At 40.1% G+C, this 20,746-nt stretch overlaps 1 protein-coding gene across 1 annotated transcript in view; it reads left to right on the top strand.

Annotated features, from left to right (window-relative positions):
- The first annotated feature begins 207 nt into the window (after window positions 1-207).
- The window catches only part of LOC121514042 (carbohydrate sulfotransferase 8-like), a 353,781-nt gene continuing 333,242 nt past the window's right edge, over window positions 208-20,746 (top strand). Inside the window, exon 1 of the mRNA XM_041794107.1 lies at window positions 208-328. The gene's annotated coding sequence lies outside the window, so the exon portion shown is untranslated. The remainder of the gene's footprint in view (window positions 329-20,746) is intronic.

Genomic DNA, 20,746 nt, shown 5'->3' with positions numbered 1-20,746 from the left:
TGCGCAAAGATGTGAGTAAAGAGCGCGAGGCGGCGTTGTGATTGGTCATACCCCTCTCTGAAAGCATCAGACACACGACGAGGCATGTTCGCTCCAGCCAGAGCGGCAAAGAGGTGGCATCAAAGTTGAAGGAAGACGCGTTGTCAAGAGTGCGCAGCGGTTTGCGTTCACAGCTTCTACCATCAACTCGCATCGTTTCCACAAAGAGGCGGACGCGCTCTCCGTGGTGCTGAAACACAAACACTCCGCGGATCAACTAGTGAGGAACAAGGCACTCTTACTTCGCCACCTGCTCTGGAGCTACATGCTATTTGGAAGCTACAGTAAGGTAAGTCTAACACTAGATACTATTACAAGACTGAACATTGAACTGAGGAGAGGCTGTTTCGCCATGTGATACTGTACCACTGCCTCCAAACACGCCGCTGAACGCATATCCTGCGCCGTTTCCTGCTATCACGAGTCTGCGTGGGCTTTGTTGTGGAGTTTCATCTTAGGATAATAATAATGATAACTTCATTTATGTTGCACCTTTACAAAGTGATGTGTGACTTTTGATGCATAGGTGGGAATTTAACATGACGCGCAGACTAAGCAGAGTGCTAAATGTAAGGAAAGACAAGAAGAAGAGGCAAAAGTCCAACTAAAATTCATGCAAACTAACGAATAAAAGGCAGTATCATTTAATACATTATCAGAACAGTCTCAACTTCCACCTCTCTTAAGTTTGCTTTCTGTAATCTGCAGTAAGGGACAGAATTGACTCATGGATAAGACAAGGTGTCTGTTAATTTCACATGCTTGCTGTAATAAAGTAATTTACTGTGCAAAATCTCCCCTGTTGTCCATTCAGCTGTTCCCCTCAAAATGAGTTTTTCCTTCCTGCTGTGGCTTCAACCCTGTGAGCAACAAACTTTGAGAATGAATGCAATGCCTATAGTTGAATTATTACTCTGAGTGCAGTCTTTGAACTAGAGTTTACTTTTTATCATATTACGAGCAGCGCTGTATACCTAGATATACTAACCACTTATTTTTCTGTCTCTAAAGAGCAAACCTGCTTCCAACTCAGCTCTCCTAGGATGGCAAAGGCAACAAAAAAGCACACTGCTTTGTCACACATTACCCCAGCACTACTAAGGCGTATGCAATAGTTAAACTGCATTATCATGTAGATGTCTCAGCTCATAGTCTGCAGACTTGTGTAGATTGTAAAGTCTGCCTTTCTTTGGCTGTTAATGATCCTTACAACCTGAAGCAGCAGAAGTTATGGGACAATATGCACATACTAAAGGCCCATTTCAGGTTCACTAAAATGCAAAATGTTCCTAAATGTCTTACAGGGTGGTTATCCTTTGCAAGTGGGGGATAACTTAAGAGTTCTGCAGGCACCACTACACCACTGATCATAAAGCAGGAAGAGTCATTGTGATAATCAAGCATTTACTGTCTGCCTTACACTGTTTTGTAAGTCCCACTGAGGTCAGCTCTCTGTGCTGTTAAATAAAATAGAATACATGCTCAGATAATAGGTAATTCTGCATGATGACAGATGTATTTGGTTGCTGCTACACGCATTACGTACAGTAAAGACGTTGTGTATTGTAGCATAGCTGCGATTTTTTTTTTTTTGTTTGTTTGTTTGATTCATACTGTCGCTGATAACTTCTTGCAGCTTGTCCATTTGTTTTGGTCTTTTTATAGTTAATTATTATTGGTAATAATATTTTAAGGGTGCACTCAAGGTCACCTTACAAGTACAGCAATATTAAAACAGCACAGTATCAGTGCCTAAGTTAACAATGTGCAATGGAAGGCAGAAATTATTTGCATTCAAAGGCAGAAAAGGGGCATGCTTTTCTACAAATGTGAGTCTTGAGGTGGGATCTGACAGTAATAAGAGATTCAGAGTCATGTATAGTGTGGGAGAGAGTTTCAGAGACGGGGGGGGGGCTGCATGGCTGGAGACTTGAGACCCCACAGAGGTTAAAGGCCGTTACACACTGAGTCCATTTTTTTGTCTGAATTTTTCAAATGTTAAACAATAAAATTGATCTCATTTTAATCCTAATTATGTTTGCACACTTTGCTCCGTCATCGTTTCGACTTTCTGTGAATTTTTGCATCAAGCCATTTAGATGGATGATTGATGATTCAGTTCCTGCCGCTCCCTTCTCGCTTGCTTGCCCCCAGGGTTGCCAGGTCCACGTTTTTTTCTGCAGAATTGGGCTACTTTTTACGTACTGCCACGGGTACATTTTTTCGTTCATGGGTTGAGCGGACCCATTTCTGATGTCTTGCGTATGTGTTTTTAACATCCACACGATATTAGCATCAGCAGATGTTAGCCTAAAAAGTGACTTAAAAAGTGGCGGCCTTTATCAGCTGTAAATATTTGCTCTTTAGGTAACACCAACAGACCTACATCAGCTGAAGTCTTTCTCTTTTTTTCAGCTCATCCCTTAAACTTTGAAGTCTGCTCTATGGATTTAAGTTTGTTTTTTGTTATGACCTTTAAAAACTTGTTTAAAGGATTTAAATTTCAGGTCGGAACATTGATATATCAGTATCAACTACCATGAATTTGTAGATATCACTAAAATCCAATATTGTGCATCACTAGCAGGTATGAAGGAGATAACAGCAGTACGGAGGGGATTGGTTGGCTTTGAGTGTAAGAATTCTTAAGTTTGATGTGATATTTCAGCCAGTGAAAATGTTGAGGAAAAGAAACCTATCTGTTCTGTTGAAAGGGTTCTGGTCATGAAGCTCCAGAGCAGCTGAAGTTCATGTGGAAGCTTGTGAGGAAGACCAGACTGGAGAGAGTTATAATAATAAACCCAGGAAGTAACCAGGGCATTGACAAGGACGGCGGTGCTGCCTCAGTGAAAATCCTCTAATTATTGCTTCTCTGCTTATGGTTCTCAGGCTTTTGAAACCACTTTATTCTCTATATTTTTGAACAAAAACTTTGTAATTGATAATAAATGTTGTCAGTGATCCATTCCAAAGCTTTTAATAGTTTTATTTTTCTTCCAGCATGGCAAACCTGCAGCTGGAGTGTATAGTCAGAAAATAGAAGAGATCAGGACAGAGTTTGTGTGTTTGTGTGTGTGTGTGTTGTTGTTCGGGTGTCACATTGGATTGGTGTGTTCACCAGACTATAAAAATAGCCGCTGCACGCTAACTGGCCTGGGGCATTTATTTTGGGATAAGCTACTTTAATGGTACAGATGATTTCGCAGCATCATCTAGAAACGCAACATAAAGCTTTAAGGTGATTGAAAACGTCCTGATCTGGCCAATCAAATACAGTATAAATTAACATTTGGAGAGTATCGCAATGCCTTAAACATTTTTACATCTTTTTAATCCTTGTATGCTGGTGGTCAGCTAAAAAGACTGCTTCTAAAGTTTGAGATCTAGAAGATCTTAAGCAGTGTTGTAATTGCAAATACTGAGACTTACCCACTTTAATTAATCACCCTGTTGAGCTGAGAGGGAGCGTGGGTGTCATCAAAGCAGAGCAAGGCCCCTTTGAGGTGGGAAACTCGCGGCTGAATGACTTAAGATGCGATCAATTTCAGACAGGGTAGCTTAATTTAAAAGCCTTTTGTATTGAAACACTTTAGGTGTTTTGTATTTGGGTAGGTAGCTGAAATCTCTCCGTCTAATGCACATTGGTGGCTCACTCTGTCTAGTCGTTGAAGCTTTATAGAATCTGAGGGTTTAACCTGAAAGATTACTGCTTTTTACAGGTTCCACTTCTCATGAGTAGGTGTTTTGAATTTGCCTTTTTGTGGAAAATAAGGAGCAACTTCCAGTGTTGAAAACAAAGCTGTTATGGAAGTGACAAAAAAATCCCTGCAGTTCTTGGAGTGTCCACTTGAGGTTGGCTGCAGAAGCTCTCGAAGTCACATAAACACCCCATGTTAAAATACCCTTTTAAAAATAATAGTAGAAAGAAGCATGTTTACAGCCTGGTTTAAATAAGGATTAGAATAGTTCACGTCTTCACGGGCATACACTGCATAGGGGATTATTTCTTTGTTCCTCACATATGGGTTATCCATAAAAGGGGGCATGGCTGCTAGAACTGTAAGCCAACACGCTGTTGCAGTTTTCAGGAGGCTTAAAACCCTCAGCTACAACTTTTTTGTAGGTGGACCAAGACAGTTTGTCTGGGACTGCATTTTTTTTACTAAGGCTGTGAATCTTTCACTATCTCACTATTCAGTGTGATCCATTCTGGGCTCACAATTTGATTCAGAGTTGATTTATGACTAATTACCGATCCAGAACACATTACTGGATTGTTACAAAGAGGTGCTAATTCCAGAATCTACTCCCACCAGCTATGTACTAAGGAGCTGTTATTATTATTGACATTAATAAGGATATTTAGGTATTTAGTGCTTGAGATAATGCAGCTTTAAGCATATATTTTAAGAATTTTACAAGCAAAATGTCAAACATTAATTACACATGAATTCATAAAGTGAAGCCTGATAAGTAACTATTTATAAGAAATTTCACCCCAAAAATATGACATGATTATAAATCTCAATGTTTCACTTTTAATGCAGTAGGAGCACAGGTCTTGTAAAATAAAATGAATTATGGGTTCTTAGTTTTAGTACTGTTTATTCAGTATTTCCCCTAGAAGAGTTCTTCCCAAAGTGTGGGCCACAGAGGTACTTCAGATGGACCACAAGAGGTAATTTACAACAACTTAAAACCATAGAAATTATATCTGAAATAATAATTATAAATTATATCTTAATTGTTAATAAAACATATTATTTAAGTCTCAGAAATGAACCTTAGCATTAGTTCATGCAGGACATGGTATTCATATGCCCAACTGATGGCCAGCTGTTCCCAGTCATCGCCTCCCAGCCCCCTCAGTCAATCACAGCTCTTTCTCTCAACACAGTGGTCCATTTAAAAATGATGTACCTCTCACTAATCCCTGCTTGCATTAATGCTGATGCACCACACTGCAGCTGCTGGCAAAGCTTAAGCTCCTCCACCCCAGCCTCCTCCTTTATAGCATAAAGCTTGTTGCACCCTCATATTCTGATTCATGCTACTATGGATGGCTTGCTTTGGACTAATTTTATTGTATTCAGTAGACATTGTCATAAATGTATCTTTCCATATGGGGGTTTCTAGCTCTGTGCTCCCTGGAAAATCAAAGCATGCTGCTTGACTCACCCTCACTAAACCCATCTTTAGAGCAGAGCCTTCTCCACCAAGTAAAACTGTATATCTATTTTGCAATAAAATGGTTAAAATAATGAGTGTTCCTGAATGAAGTAACATAAAACAATCTGAAGTTTTAATTCAGGTCACCTTTTTCTCATCAATGTTTGCTGATTTATACAGCCAGTGTCACAGTTTAACTAGTGTTGAATTAACTGGTGACAGTTCTACTATGCTATCTGCTTCCCTGATCAGTGTCTTCGGAGACATTAAAGCAACTAGAACAGAGTTTGCTGGGCCATAAAGTAAGTTTGCAGTGATAAATATTCCCCCCAAAAATGTATTCAAGTGACTTTCCAAATGTCTGTTCAAAACAAGATACATGCTAGTGATTCTTTTATTATTGGTGATGTTAATGTGGCTGAAAGCCAAGCATTTTTCATTGAAATTCCATGTTAATGAAGCAAAAATATGATAAATAAAAGGTCAATATTCAAGTCTCATGTCCTGGTTGTGTGAGGGTTAATTGGTGGGCCCCTCAAACTGGCTTGCAGCAGACTTAAGTTTTGGAAAGGCTGCCCTAGAGTAATGTCAGCAGTTGCCAGCTGTTGTTCTAACTCCTGGTGGTGGGGTACGATGTGAACTCATGCTTTGCCTTGTTCCTAAAGAACCTCACTTTCATTTAGCAGACTCAGCATATGAAAATAGTCGGGGCATTCTTCCGTTTTCCTAGGGGATTGTAGAAAACAGCACATTTTAACACTTTGCTCTCGTAAAAATGGCTCAGGATGAGTGTCTCAGAGCTCCATAGACATCGTAGTGTAGGAGAGTGGTGTGGTAGTACACGAGATGTTAGACACAGCCATGTGAACATTATAGACACTGAGATCTAGTGCTGCTAATGCTAACTATAAAATACGTCTCAGCCCCGCTTCTCTGCCATCTGTTCTCTCCCCTCAAGATTGTTTGGGCTTTACTGCTTGTCCGTGTCACGTGACTTTGGAGACCAATTGGACATGCCAAACCTACTGTACCATGTGACTTTGGGGACCAATCATAAATGAGTAACAGATTTCAGCAACTCCACTTGCTCTGATATGAAATTTCAAAATTGTAAGAAAACATCAAAAAATACTGAGACCTTTTATGAAGGAGAATCAGGCCTTTATTTCTAGGTCTCTCTACCCTAGAAATAAAGGCCTGATTACCACATTGTAACTTAAATTTTTCTAGCATAAAATAAAACGGGGCTGCACGGTAGTGCAGGGGTTAGCGCTGCTTCCTCACAGCAAGAAGGTCCCTGGTTCACTTCCCAGTCAGGGCCTTTCTGTGCAGAGTTTGCATGTTCTCCCTGTGCAGGCGTGGGTTGTCTCCGTGTACTCCGGCCTTCTCCCACCACCGAAAACATGTTCATTAGGTTAATTGGTGACTCTAAATTGGCCGTAGGTGTGAATGTGAGCATGTTTGGTTGTCTGTCTCTATATGTCAGCCCTGCGATTGACTGGCAACCAGTCCAGGGCAAACCCCGCCTGTCGCCCAATGTCATCTGGGATAGGCTCCAGCCTCCCACAACCCCCAATGGGATAAGCAGTACAGAAAATGGATGGATGGTTAAAATAAAAGTGGTGCAGTTTCAAATAAAAACACATGGGAGTTAGCTTGTTAATCCTTTAAAAGGGGTCAAGTTGTGGTCAAGGGCCTGGCAGTAAATTGATAACTGGCCTTTATTTATTTAGTGGTCTGGTAACCACCATGGACCGGCTACAAAGATCTTTTGTAGCCAAATGGGTGATGTTGCTCAAACTTCTTGGTAGGTGAAAATTAAACACTTCAGATGCACAGGTGTGAAATCCTGCCGATGTCCCAGTCCTTCATGCCTGTAGATGAGACGTGAGCTTCCTCTAATCTTGCCACACTTTGTAATCCCTGAAAAATCAAGCTGTATTTCACATAAAAAGCTTGTTCAGGTACTTGACCTGTGCACCAGATTTTGATATTCACTCCTCATGTGCAGACAAACTCTCTGCAGGATCATAAACAGAGCTGTAATTGCTAGTAAGGTTGCACGGCGGCTTTAATCAATTACTGCACCATCCTCCACCCTGCGAGTCTGGGGAAGCGCAGGTGTCATCAAAGCAGAATGAAGCTCCTTTGAGGTGGGGAGACGCGGGACTCAATGACTTCACTCAGCTGGGTCACTGGACACACAGCCGAGCTTTGACGCGTACAAATTGTGCTTGAAGATGCTGCGTTGATCCTGGGAGGCCTCAGCGGCTGGCAGGGGACCAGCCGAGCAGGGACATTGCACTCCAGATGGCCCGGAGAGGCCAGAGGAAGAGAGCCGTCCAAGCCCAGCTGGGAGTCAGGGAAGCTGGACGGACGTTAGTTTGTGTGTGTAGGTGATTCAGCATGTGAAACAGGGAGGGAAAGAGTATGGAGTCATTATTGTTGCAAAAATCCAGACGGCATTTCAAGATTTGAGAGCATGAGTTATTGGATTTTGGCTCAGATTTTTCTTCAAACTTTACATGAAACCTGTGTTTGTGCTACAGACTGCCTCTATTGCTTCAAAGTAACCGCTTTCTCTAAATCATAATGGCTCACTCAAATTTCTTGTGCTTGTAGGCATATCATTCTCCTCATTCAGGCTGATTCTGCTTTCTTGAGAAACTGCCACTCTGATTTTTCACTATGCACGTATGAAACTTCCTTTGCACATAGGGCACATAATTCCACTTCTGGATTTTTTGATGAACCAACCAAGAAAACTGGTCTGACCAATCGTTATGTTCTTCCTGTCGGGGTCATGTTCTTTACCAGACATTTGCTTTGACATTACTAAGAGAGTCCCAACATTCCTTTACATACACACACATCGTAAAAGTCTTTTACAGTCAGTTGTGTGAGCACGGCTGTCTTTATCACTCAATTTCGTCCCTAAGTAAATTTCAAAATTGTAAGAAAACATTGAAAAAAAACTGAGACCAGATTGCCAGTATCATAAAATGTAAGAAGACCAAGTTTTAGAAATATTACTAGATAAATGTTTTATGAAAATCTTTGATGACTTGTATTTCTTACATTTTTGCTTGAAACTAGTGGGTATAGGTGACTAATATATCCCTTCTATCTTAATTTTTAAAAAAGAAAAGAAATTGGCCATTTTTACGTTGTAGATATTTTAATTCTATATGTGCTATGATTATATTTATTTTTCATTTTTACCTGCTTGCAAAAACATTTTAATTTCATTGAAGTTTCTCCCTAAAAGAATTTCTGAATGACCTGTATGCGCCTTTACTTTGTCTGAAATGTGTACCTTTTGAAAGTTTACAAGTCCAATATTTTATTCTTTCTTCAAAAGTATTGGTATCGTATCAAATCAAAAAATATTGGTATCGCTCATTTCTAGTTGGAGAGGAACTGAGTTGGACTTACGGAGCTTGGAAGTTGAGATGATGTGTGTCAATGTGATGGAATGTTGGGACTTTCGTAGTTATGTAAAAGCCAATGTCTCATGGAGAACAGCAAACATGATTGGTCGATCCTGTGCTTGTTTCATCAAGCAGTGCAAGAGCAGAAAAGAGCTCGACAGTGCCTGCCTGGCCACAGATGTACTCATGACTTTAAGACATTTAATTCCGCACAAAAATGATGTACAAAATACGTAAGAATGTAAGAAAACGTACAAATGTATGAAAAATGAAGAAAAGGCGGAGGTACAAAACTGTCTGTATTTCTTTCTCCCGATGAACTACATATCTAACAATCTAACTAATAAAGCTTAACTGCTTTTTCACTACACTTCTTAATATTAAGGTATTTTAAACTTCAATGATAATGTTTTATAGTTTTTATATACTGTTTCGCACTATGGTAATATGTACTGTATTATCATCAACAGTTAACAGTTATCTTTTGCAGGACACTGTAGACATTTCCACATTTACCAGAGACCCGACCAATCAGAGATGTTGCTGCCACACTTTAGGATTGTGGGTAGCGTAGTATATTTGGCAGTGATTAAGAATACACAATGTTTTATCTTAAAGAGAGGTTGATATTTTAAGAATGTTATGTCTTGTACAGGAGTTCGTATCATGGTTTCACACTCTTGTACCTAGTGGTAAGTCTAACTTGGACACTTCTGAAAATATGGCTAAAAGTCAGCTATGGAGGCAAAAGTAAATGTCTCCAGGAGAACAGCATGGCAATGTTTTTTTTTTTTTTTTTGTTTATTATTTTGTTGGTTCGTCAAAAACTTAGAGAGCAGAACAAGTTTCGATTGAGATAGGTTTTGAGCACATACAGAAAAAGTTTCATATGTGCACATAGAAAACAAATCGAATTGGAGCTATAGGGCTCGGAAGGCAACTGAAACGATGTGTATGAATGTGATAGAATCTGGGGACTCTCTCAATAAGGCCAAAACCAGCTGGAGAACAGCAAATGTGATTGGTCAGTCCTGTAACGTCTTCCCACTGGTTGGTTCATCAAAAAATCCAATAGCAAAGGTAAACAGTGATAACACTTAGAGTGTACAAAGAAAGTGTCGTACGCAGAGAAAGTTTCACACTTGTTCACATTTCCTACATGTGCACAAGTAAGGTTTCACACATGCAGAGGGAAAATTTAATACTTACACACGAGGAAAGTTTCATATGCACATAGAGTTTCATACGTGTGCACAAGGAAAGTTTCACACATGTGCACAAGGAATGTTTCGAACTTGTGCACAAGAAGAGTTTCATACATATGCAAAGGCAAAGCTTTGTACTTGAGCACAAGAAAAGTTTTGTATGCATGCAAGGAGAAAAATCAGAGTGGCAGTTCCATATACAAGAGAAGCAGCCTGAATGAGAGGGGAATGGTTTAAACATAAGTGCTGGAAATTTGAGCACAAAACTAAAGATTTGTTTAGCAAGCAGACATTATCAGCACAGAGAAAATCTAATCACAAGTAAGCCATTTTAAGCAGGTTTTTTTGTTCAGTTTAAAGAAAAATCAGAGCCAAAAATCAATAAGTCATCCTCTCAAACTTTCAAATGTGCTCTTGAGTTTTGCACCAATAATGGCTTCATACAAGAGGTTTGTATGTGTGTATTAGGGTGTGTGGTGTTGACCTGGGAAGAAAAGGGTGGGAGAGGGAGAAAGAGAAAATCAGAGCGAATGAAAAAGGCGCCTGTGTGTATTATTTGTGTGTTCGTGTGTGTTGAAGTAGTGATAGGAAAAGTGTGGGAGGGAGAAGAAATAAAAGAGAAGATGAAGGAGCTTGTATGTCTCTGTGCTTGTGTGAGTTTTCGCGCGCGTGTGTGCTGAAGGAGTGACAGGGAGGCAGAAAGGGTTGGAGACTGAGAAAATGAAAGACAGAGAGAGAGAGAAATGGGCGCCTGTGTGAGTGTGGGAGGGAGAGAAAATGAAACTGGGAGAAAAGGCAGGCATTTGTGTGTGTGTTTGTGCATTTGCAGAGGAAGCATTAGGCAGAAAGAGAGGGAAAAGTAAGAAAAAAGAAAATCCATGTGTGTCCTGGGTACAGTGAGTATGAGGGAGGAGAGGAAATGAAAAATAAAGACGTGATATGTTGTGTGTGGTTGTAGTTCCAGTAGCGGTGTTTACTGATCATATTAAGCTCTGTGGAAAATCACACATAGAAAACCAGCAAAAAAGAGGTAACCTCGAACAGAAATAGCAGTTTCTCATAGCATCTCTTCGCTCTGACCTCTCACCCGCTGATCTACTTTATTCATGTGCTTCTTAAGGATCCACGTGATGCCACGTACAGCAGTGGCGGTGTGTGAGCTTTACTGTGCATGGCTTGAGGCACATGACCTCCCGCTGTGAGCTCACAATATGATATTCACTCCTCTGATCTGATTGTGGAGACGTGTTGCATACGGGACACTCCTTTCTCTTTGTGGTGCATGTTTCATCTCGGGGGCGTAGCACTCCTTCTAAAGCGAAGCCACCTGAGAACGAGTGCGACACGCACACACACACATGGAGTGGCTTCACAGAGATAACTTCGCCCTCGCTGTTTTCCATTTGGGAAGCCGCTAGAGAGCAGGCAGAGGAGAAAGTGTGCTCTTTTCTTTCTGCCACATCTGCTCTGTGATGGAATGGAGCATGATCTGCACTTTGATCACAATGAATAATTCCTGTGCCTGGCTATAAATATGGTCTGTCTTCAGCACCCAATCCCTCCCTCTCTCTCTCTATCTCTCTCTCTCTACTTAAAGCAGGAATCTGTGCTCGCCTCAGAGTAGCGCTCTTCTGAGTGTGTCACTGCAGGCGCACTGCAGCTCTGCTTTTCTTCACACCATGAAGGAACCACAAGCTCTACCTCAGTGACAGACTCTTGGAGACGACTGTGATGTGTCTCCCCAGAAAAAAAAAAAAAAAACATTATAGATTCATTCTGCTACAGAGATAGCGCTATACTGTGTAGAAAGTTTTATATAGGAAAGCACAAAAGAGCTTATGGGCTGATGCTGCTGTTCTATATTTATCCGCTTTACATCAAACCAGAAATATTCAGTCTGTCTCCGAAAAATGTCAGACTTCTTTTCCTTGTCTGTTGCACACATATTTCTCCACAACTCCAGCCTGTTTCCATTTTGACTACTGCTGGTTTTTAGAGGCTTTTTTCGCTGTTGCAATGCAGCAAATATATCTCAGTGATGTAACAACACTTTGCAATAAAATTAGAGACTGATACAAATATAGGCACTTAATTTAAAAACAAACAAACAAACAAAAACAGTTATTAGGATTCATTTGCCCCCTTTATTAAAATCAATTTCAACAGGTGAAGAGGAGAGGTTTACAGAAGTGGCAGAAGTAGATGAACGGTTTGAGGTTTTAAATGTCTACATTCAGGACAGATAAAGACAATATTGCAAGAGGCTGCTAAGCTGAAGACTGACAAACATGATGCAGCATGTGAAACAACACCTCACTGTGAAGCTTTAGACACTAAAACAATAACACAATGGAAAGCAGATCTGAGTTACCGTTCACCTTAACTAGTAAAAGAGAAAGAGGTTTTATGTACATTGACATTTGAAGGATTTAGGCTGATGATAAGCAAGTTGGATCAAGGTGGTACGACCCATCAATGTTCTAGTACACAATATTAAGAAAATGTGTCTCAAAGCTTCCCAATTCAATGCCACAAACATGGGCTGAAGTGTTTTAAATGGAACAGATTGTCCTTTATTTGTTTAAATCAAAAGAAAGGATCTTTATTTTTTCTCTAACAAAGATTTATGCATTTTAGTTTAAGTCACATTGCAGTCATTTCTATCCTTTGAGTCGAAAGATTGAGTAATGGCCGCTGTCCATGCTACCAGTGTGCTGAACGTACACATCTCAAAACCAGCGACAAAGTGACAGGACTTTGATTCAGCAAAATATTGATGTGAATTAGTAGCATCATTAGATAAGAGTAATGAAGATTAGATTAGATTGAGGCTTGATCTACTGTTGACATGGAAAGTAGTTTGTCCAAGGCCCTGAAGGTTGATTGTGACCCAACCACTTGATGAACTGGCCTGCTTAACCCTTTACCTACTGAGTATAAAAATGGTGATTTGGACGTATTTTGTTATTATGGCTGTAAAATAGTCAGGAAATGCCCTAAGTCTGAGAGCTTTGGTCCCTTTTCCCAGGAGTACTTGAACTTGACTTTTCAACATCTGGTTAATGATTGTTGTACATTATATGGAATTATCAGCAGTTTAAAAGAAGAAAAACATGTGAACCTATACATGTTTAGAACAATCACCAGTCACTTTTTGAGTCTAGGACTCTGGGTGTGCAAAACACAGTGCAAAAGATAACTATACACATAAGTGAAAATTTGTGCAAATAAAGGTGGAAAAAATACATTCTTAACATTCTCAAGTAACATATTGTTATTGCACATGACAGACACCCATAAATGCCACTATCTAACGCTATTTTTTGAAAACAAAACACCACTCTCACTCGCTCTCCTTTCACTCTCTTCCTTCACTCTCCTTTCTCACTCGTCTTCTGCCAAAGCTGCTGTTTTCGCAGTGCTGTTCGACATTACCGTAATATATATACCACACATCATATATTGCTGGAAAGCACAGATTCTTAGCTCTCTGTCAGCATTGGAATTTTTTAGATTGAGCAAACTTTCGAGGAGTTACAGTGTTTAGAATCCATATAGTGGTCTCGCAATACTTCTGGTGTTTTGCTATGAATCCCCATGTCATATGGTTGCGAGTACCGTAATGAACCATATATGTGCGCATGCCCATAATTCTGATCTGGAATTTTTCTGATCGGACAAACTTTGACAGAGTTATGGTAATAACACTCCAGACATAAAACACAGTGCCAGTGCTGGGTCAGTAGGTAAAGAGTTAAAGAATAAAATATTCAGGATTTAATCGAATAATGTAGTGTAGTGTATCATGATGACACCGTAATACGCTTTTGGGCTTCAGATTTAAAGTTACAAAACAACAATGAGGATTTTCACACAATAAAAAATTTTGTTGTTGTGAATATCTGCACAGCTGTGTGGTAAATATCAAAGCAGTCATTAGATTTAGTACAACAGTACAACTTAAATGTCAAACTGCTTTAATTCATCAGCTGTACATGCAGATGTAACTGTAATGAGCAACAACCAATTATGGTATGCTGATGAGTTCATTCATTTGACGCTGCCAACATGAGTTATGAAACCATTGAGAAATAAAACATTTCCTTCACACTTTATGTGTGTATTTGTGTTTAGTGTATCAAGTAAAAACTTGTATCTGTAGAAATAAAACCATCCATTTATTATCCACACTATATCTCATCAAGCAAAATGCGGCCATCTCTCAATCACAGCTCTGACAAACAGTGGAAAATTGTAGTCACACACACCCATGGGCAATTTAGACTCGCCAACCAGCCTAACTGGTATGTCTTTTAGGGGGAAGCTGAAAAATTCCTGCTGTGAGGTGACAGTAATAACCACTGTACCACCATGCAGCCCCAAACACAGCCAAGTAATGTTGACTAGCATTTGCCAACTACAATGAAACCCCCCTGAGGTGGTGTGATTAAACATCTGAATGTCCTGATGATTACCTGTATATTATCTCTACGGGACTGCCTCTTGTCCAATCAGATTTCTTGGTCTGACTCTGCAGTTATATAATGCAAAATATCACTTTAAATATGAATAAAATCCTCATAAACTGGCCTTCAGAGAAAAATTATAGGATTTACAGAACCAAGCCCACACACAAATGTGCACATTGGCCATCAAACAATAAAATTTGTATGTTAAAACAAAGCCTTGTTATGGATTTATGCACATTCAGGGTGTATTTACAGCAGGAAGACAGCGTGTGTGGGATTTTCTCAAAATAAACTGCAGCTGCCACGTTCATGGTAACAAAGAAACATGTCATCCTCTGCAACAATGCATCTCACTGATGTGACTTTAATAGTTTCAAACATCAGTGAACATCTGCAAAGGAGAAAGATAGATCTGGCCTTGATGCAAACATGTCGTAGAAAAAGTGAAGTCATCTTATCGTAAAAGCTTTAAATGGTCTTGCTTAAATGTAAAAGACAGCCTGTATATAATATTAAATATGTTTTAAATTTAGGAAAAACAGTTCAGATTTGATGCTTTTCTGATTTCTTTCAGTGAGAAACAAAAATCAAAAATGGATTTTAATTTGTTAAAAGACCAACAAACCGGATAGAGCCAGATTTGCTTGGATGGACTTTGTGTTAACACATAATTTCTGATTCACAGATCTGACTACAAGCTCTTGACTGGCATAATCAAAAAGCCTCTGATGTGTCAGGAACAAACCCCAGCACAATTCTTTGGAGAACGTGGAGGTAGTGACAAAGAATGGCTTCAGGCTGTGCTTTAGGAACAATCAACAGAGGCTGAATCTATGTGTCTGTGTATCAATGCATCCCACAGGGATTCTTTTCCTAGCATCTGTGCTCATGCCGCAGAGTTCGGCTAATTTCAGTACTGAAAATTCCTAGTTCCTGAACACAGCACATTAACAGCTTCACACACAGAGTATGGGCTATCAACCTATCACCTCTAATGGGAACAAAAGGTCAGGCCTTAATTATTCATCCAGGATGTCAAACAATGCCGGCCGGCTGTTATTTAGGGTGGGGGAGACCCTTTGAATTATTCAGGGGCAGGATTCTCTTTCCGAAGAAAGAGCGTCGTGGTGGTTCAGATGCTTGTGAGAGTCTTATCTCCACGCCGGAGCCCTCTGTCATTCCTGCGCTGACCTTGGCTGTCACTGCTGCGGCAGCACGGGCGGCACAGAAGGTGGCAGGGACTCGTGTTCTTCCCGTATCTGCAGGCCTCCTCCACACAGACAGAGTGAGTAGGAAGCACTACAGGGTGCTGGCTGTTCCTCGACTAAGTTCCCTCAGTGTCTGTTTACAGTACAGCATGTGCCACGTTGAGCCAGCCTGGTGCCAACATATAAAAAAAACTGCAGATTATTCTCCTACAATGATTTTATTCCCTGCTTTTCACCCGAGGTATGTTTCTGTATTGGTACACTTGCCATGTCAATTGCTCTTAAGCGGCTTTCTTAAGATGTAAGGGGTGTTTATTGCAGCTGAAGAGGCAAAAGCAGATATTAATGCTATTAAAGTGCATTAAAGTGAAGAATGCTGTAATGTGAGTCACTTCCAGGGGAGGATTAGAGGGAGGCGGCATGGGGAGCATTCACTGTAAGGAGAGGAAATGTTCATCTTGTTATGTGAGAGGGACAGAGGGAGAGAGAGGGAGTGAGAAACCACGCTGGAAGTTGACTCTCCCCCTGCTGAACAACACAGACTGATACAGTGGGGGTCTTATCAAGCAAGACATGGCAAGCAGCCCAGAGGAAATCAAATCAGACGCATGTTTGTCATTTAAAATGTAATCGACAGAATGATCCCATCTTCTCACGGCCAATAGCTCTCCGCTGTCTGGACTGTAGCACTCGATAACAGCAGAGGAGATCATTTTGACTGTGACTGCTCTGCAGTTATAGATAAATACACTGATCCATACTTCTTACAGGATTTGTCTGCTGAATACAAAACATTAAATACAACTGACTACAGTATGGACTTGATAATTAAGTGATGGCTGATAAGTAGTTTCCAATAGCTCTGAATTGAGATCCAAATGACTAAATCATTAGATAATGATTAGTTCACTTTACACAGGGACACAAGGAGGGTAACTAATGATTAACTAATTACTCATTAATGAGTCGTCACTAGTTTTGTGCCACTCATTGGCTGATTTATCGTAAATCACTGAGCTCTTATGAAGAAATTGATCAGTGTGTCCATCTGCTGATGTGTATGAATGGATGTTTACCTGATGATGAGACAGAGAGTCTACACATTCATGCCATGGTGATCAGCATCATTTATTCTGTAATTTGAACGTGGCTCTATAAGTTTCATAATCATGTGCAGTGATTACTGACATATTGTGTGCAACATGTGCAATATCTATTTTTGTAATTAAATTATATCGTATCCATGTTTATCTGTGGCATGCTCACTAAATAACACTTTCACAACACCATCAATCTCTCAGGCATTATTACTTGTCTTTGTATCCTCTGTGTGGTTAGCTGGAGCTTGCATGAGCAGAGCCTTGGTCTGTGTCTGAGTTGTCACTGCAACTGTCAAAATAAGTACTGTTACTCAGCCGGCTCTGCTCATTTAACATATATCTTACTTCTGACCTTTAAAGGAGATGGATTTGTCCATTTCTGTGTTTCTCACTGGCAAATCTATTTTGCAAAGCTACCATCTGAACTGTTTTGGCCCGGTTAGAAAGTGACAGGACCAATCAGTGTGGAGGTGCAGTACTTTCGGGCGCGGCAGAGTCATGACGTATGCAAGCAGCAAGAAGAGGCCAGTGCAATTATGGTGGAAGAGATTAGCATGGATGCTGCTAAAGTTTTATCAGAACTCGACGACAATTCTTCATTAAAAGAAGAACAAAGAACAGCATTGAGTTGTTTTCTTTTCAAAAATGACAAAAGTCATGTACTGACATGTCTACAGTCGCCATGGTTCGTGTTATGCAGTTCTCTGTGGTGTTTACTCCTTCTGTAGGGGCACAGCTCGTTAGCACCTACAACGTCACGTGTTTTGTTGCTCTGATTGGCCTGTAAAGATGTGACAGACAGAATGTTCATCCAATCACCCTATGAGTTTTTTTTTTTTTTTTTTAAAGGCTCTGTCCTTCTCCAAATGCTGTCTATGGAAGGTTGGCATGCCAGGTTATCTTACTTCTAGGTTAATTTCTTTTGAATTAACCCTAATCCACTTAAAGTTCCTCATACATCAGGGTTTTGTGTTTCTCTTAAATCTGATGCTCTTTTTGTAGAACATTACATTTCCTATGTGATTACTAAAGGTCTGTCTGATCTCATCTTTATTCACCAACAGTTGTTAAATGGAAATTTCTCTTTGAAACCAGCTTAGGCTGGCAACCCACAAGGTTATTTTATAAATCCTAACCAACTTTAAAAAATGGGATCTACTAGAGGTGCCAGAAAAATATCAATTCATGTCAGAATCACATTTATAAATGTCTACAATTCTGAATCAATTCAAGGTTTCCAAGAATCTATGTATTTAAACATTCTTTATTACATCCTGAGTGTATTTTCAACTGCAGACGTGCTGCAAGTATTTTCCCGGAGGAGCATGGCTTGTTAGCTGGGCTGTTAGCAGTGAACTGTAAGCATTACTCATGAAATCAACTCGTTAGATTACTGCATTACATCATTAACAACTCATAATCTGAATCTCTGCAGCCTAGTAACACCACTTACAGACGTGAAAACCTTAACATGCTCACAATCTGACTAAGCTGAGCAGAGGCATACAGAAAAACTCAAATGCTGTGTGTAATAACAGCGTAATTGGAACGGCTGCACAGCTGATCCAATGAAAGCAAGCAAAACCTTTAAACTTACGTTTCACCAGGATGCTGTTCTTGTCCCTTTTATCCAAAATCCAACATAATTGGAATAATTCCCCAGTGTCCTGCTGTCCTCTGTCATCTCGCTGGCTCAACAAGCTAACAAGCACGTGTAATGGCACAGAATGTTTACCTTCCTTTGGCACGGTGCTATGTGCCAATTGGCGTTCAGGGAGAAAGAAGGATAAACAGCTCAGTGTTACAGTTTAACGAGTGACCGTGTTAACTGGTGACTATACAAATGCATTTGGGTAAATAACAGATACCGAAAAATACAAGAGCCACATTGTTTAGTTTTTCGATCAGTTCATGTCTCCAAAGCATATCTTAGACATGACAGAAAATTTTCAGTGTTTTAACAATGTGTCACTTGTTTAAACATAACACCTGCTATCCTGCAGCATGGTCAGTGAAGACTTTGGATTTATGATCTTTTTGCTGATGAGTTTCTGATGAATACTTTTCCTGCTGTAGTCCACATGTTTTATTCATATTGCAATAATTAGCATTTTAAGCACAACTTTTTTTTCTTAGATTACTATAAGATGATTAAATAAACTCTACAAATATGCTAAAAGACCATTATTTTGAACAAACTTTACTAAGCATTTTAATGCCAAATAATAACACACAGACCCTTAATGGAAGGCAGACTGGAGCAGTCGAAAAACAGTCAACTGAACGTGTAAACACATCAGGAAAGAGGAGGCAACTCTGTATCTCTTCACTGCTCTCATCCCGACACTACTCACTCTGACTGCCAGTTCAGAGCAGAGACCAAAAACAAGTAGGCCTAAGGAGCACTAGATGTATGCTAATCATAAGCTCAAAACACAGCAGCATTATGAATCAAATTAAACCAAAATGTAGTAGCCTAACTTCAACTGTAAGCTTGATGAAAATAAAGACTGTAGCCTAAGAGTAGCATGTACTCACTGGTTTTAACTGCTCTTCATCTACTCAAGGTGTGCATGAAACTCCCAAACTTTAGCAGAAGTTAGTTAGCTCACTTAATGAACAGACCAATGGTTACATTCATGATGCATCCAAGGACAGTTAGAAAATAGGGTTACGTAAGTGTAGGCTGAATAAAATGTTGCGATGTGTTCACATGCAATATCAAGACAACATCAGGACAAAGGACATTTCTGTTTCCCGTGAAAGACAGAATTAGTTAAGGCTATCGGGTCATTTTTTAATATGTCCTCACTTATTCCACACAAACTATTCTATATACTTTCCTATAAATTGTAATCAGTAACAAACAAATTATCCCTGTGGCTTGCTCAAAAATAATCTGTAAATACATTCTCTGCTATGATTGGATGGTTTTGTTTACTAGTTTGTGTGCTCTCAGCCAGCCTCTGTGTCTATAGTGGTAGAAGTGAGTGACAATGTAGAGGCTATAAATCATAAACCTTTATCGTGGGTGGAAAGTGTTGTGTGTCGGGTCTGAAGTGCACCAGTTTCAAATTAGACGTTGACTTCTTGGTGCCACCTGGACTTGAGCTCAGGATCCAGACAGATGAATTGAAGAATGAAAACTGAGTGTTATTTGAGGACACTGACACAGAGGTGTGGTGTATGATGCTGGTATTTCTGTCCGTGGTTCTGCCCTTATTGCTGTGGTACTTTGTGCAGAGCAGTGACAATGATCATTTGTCTCGAGGCTGAAAAAAAGCACTTGTTTGAGGAGGAGCAGGTTCCATCGGGGTCTCTGTGTAAATATAGAGGATATGGATTGGCCCAGAGCAGTTGTGGGGTGAGGGGCGGCCTTCTCTCTCTGCCTGACAAGGTGACTGGTTCAGAGTCTGATGCTGTGCCAGGTGCTCTTTAAGTTTGAAGACAGCAGGGTGCTGGAAAACACAGAGCCAAGGACACACACAGGCTATATATCAGCCTCTCACTGCACTGTGGGGCTCTAAAAGCATTAACTCTTCTGGAACCACACATGACCAGGTGCCAGGGTGTTGATCAATTAGGCCAGAGTACTGCTGCCCATGTTAATTACAGTAATTTATTTAGCCTAAGCTTGACAGTCCAGTCTTGGCAACATGTTGAGGTCTTTTTGGATGAAGCACCAAGGTCTAAATTTGTACAGTAGGCTGGCCCCAGAGAGCAATCAGACACCATTTAGAAAAAGAATACCAGCTCACTGTACAGTTTAAATAAGTTTGGGATTCAAGCCTTTGAATAATGCATTTTAAAATGTATGACAATGGATGGCTTCATGGACTTAACTGCTGGAAAAAGAATCACGTTTAAGTGATAAATGCATGGAATATTGTCATCAAACTCCCACGTGATTCTGTTGCTGGACATAGGATGTTATAGATGTATGATTGAAAAGCTTTCAATCAGCACCTGCTTCACACCCCTCTTTGGTGTTGCAGTTATTACCTTGTCATCGTGCAAAAATGCCAGCCAATGTAGAGACGGTGGATATTCACACTTCGAAGTACCTTAACTATTTATGAAACATCAGTGATTTTAAAGGACTTCCTTACTAACAGGGTTTTGAAG

This window comes from Cheilinus undulatus, linkage group 1 (assembly GCF_018320785.1).
Source record: "Cheilinus undulatus linkage group 1, ASM1832078v1, whole genome shotgun sequence".
NCBI classification, from domain to species: domain Eukaryota; kingdom Metazoa; phylum Chordata; class Actinopteri; order Labriformes; family Labridae; genus Cheilinus; species Cheilinus undulatus.
Note: the sequence above shows the minus strand (reverse complement) of the source record. Positions and strands in the feature narration are given on the sequence as shown.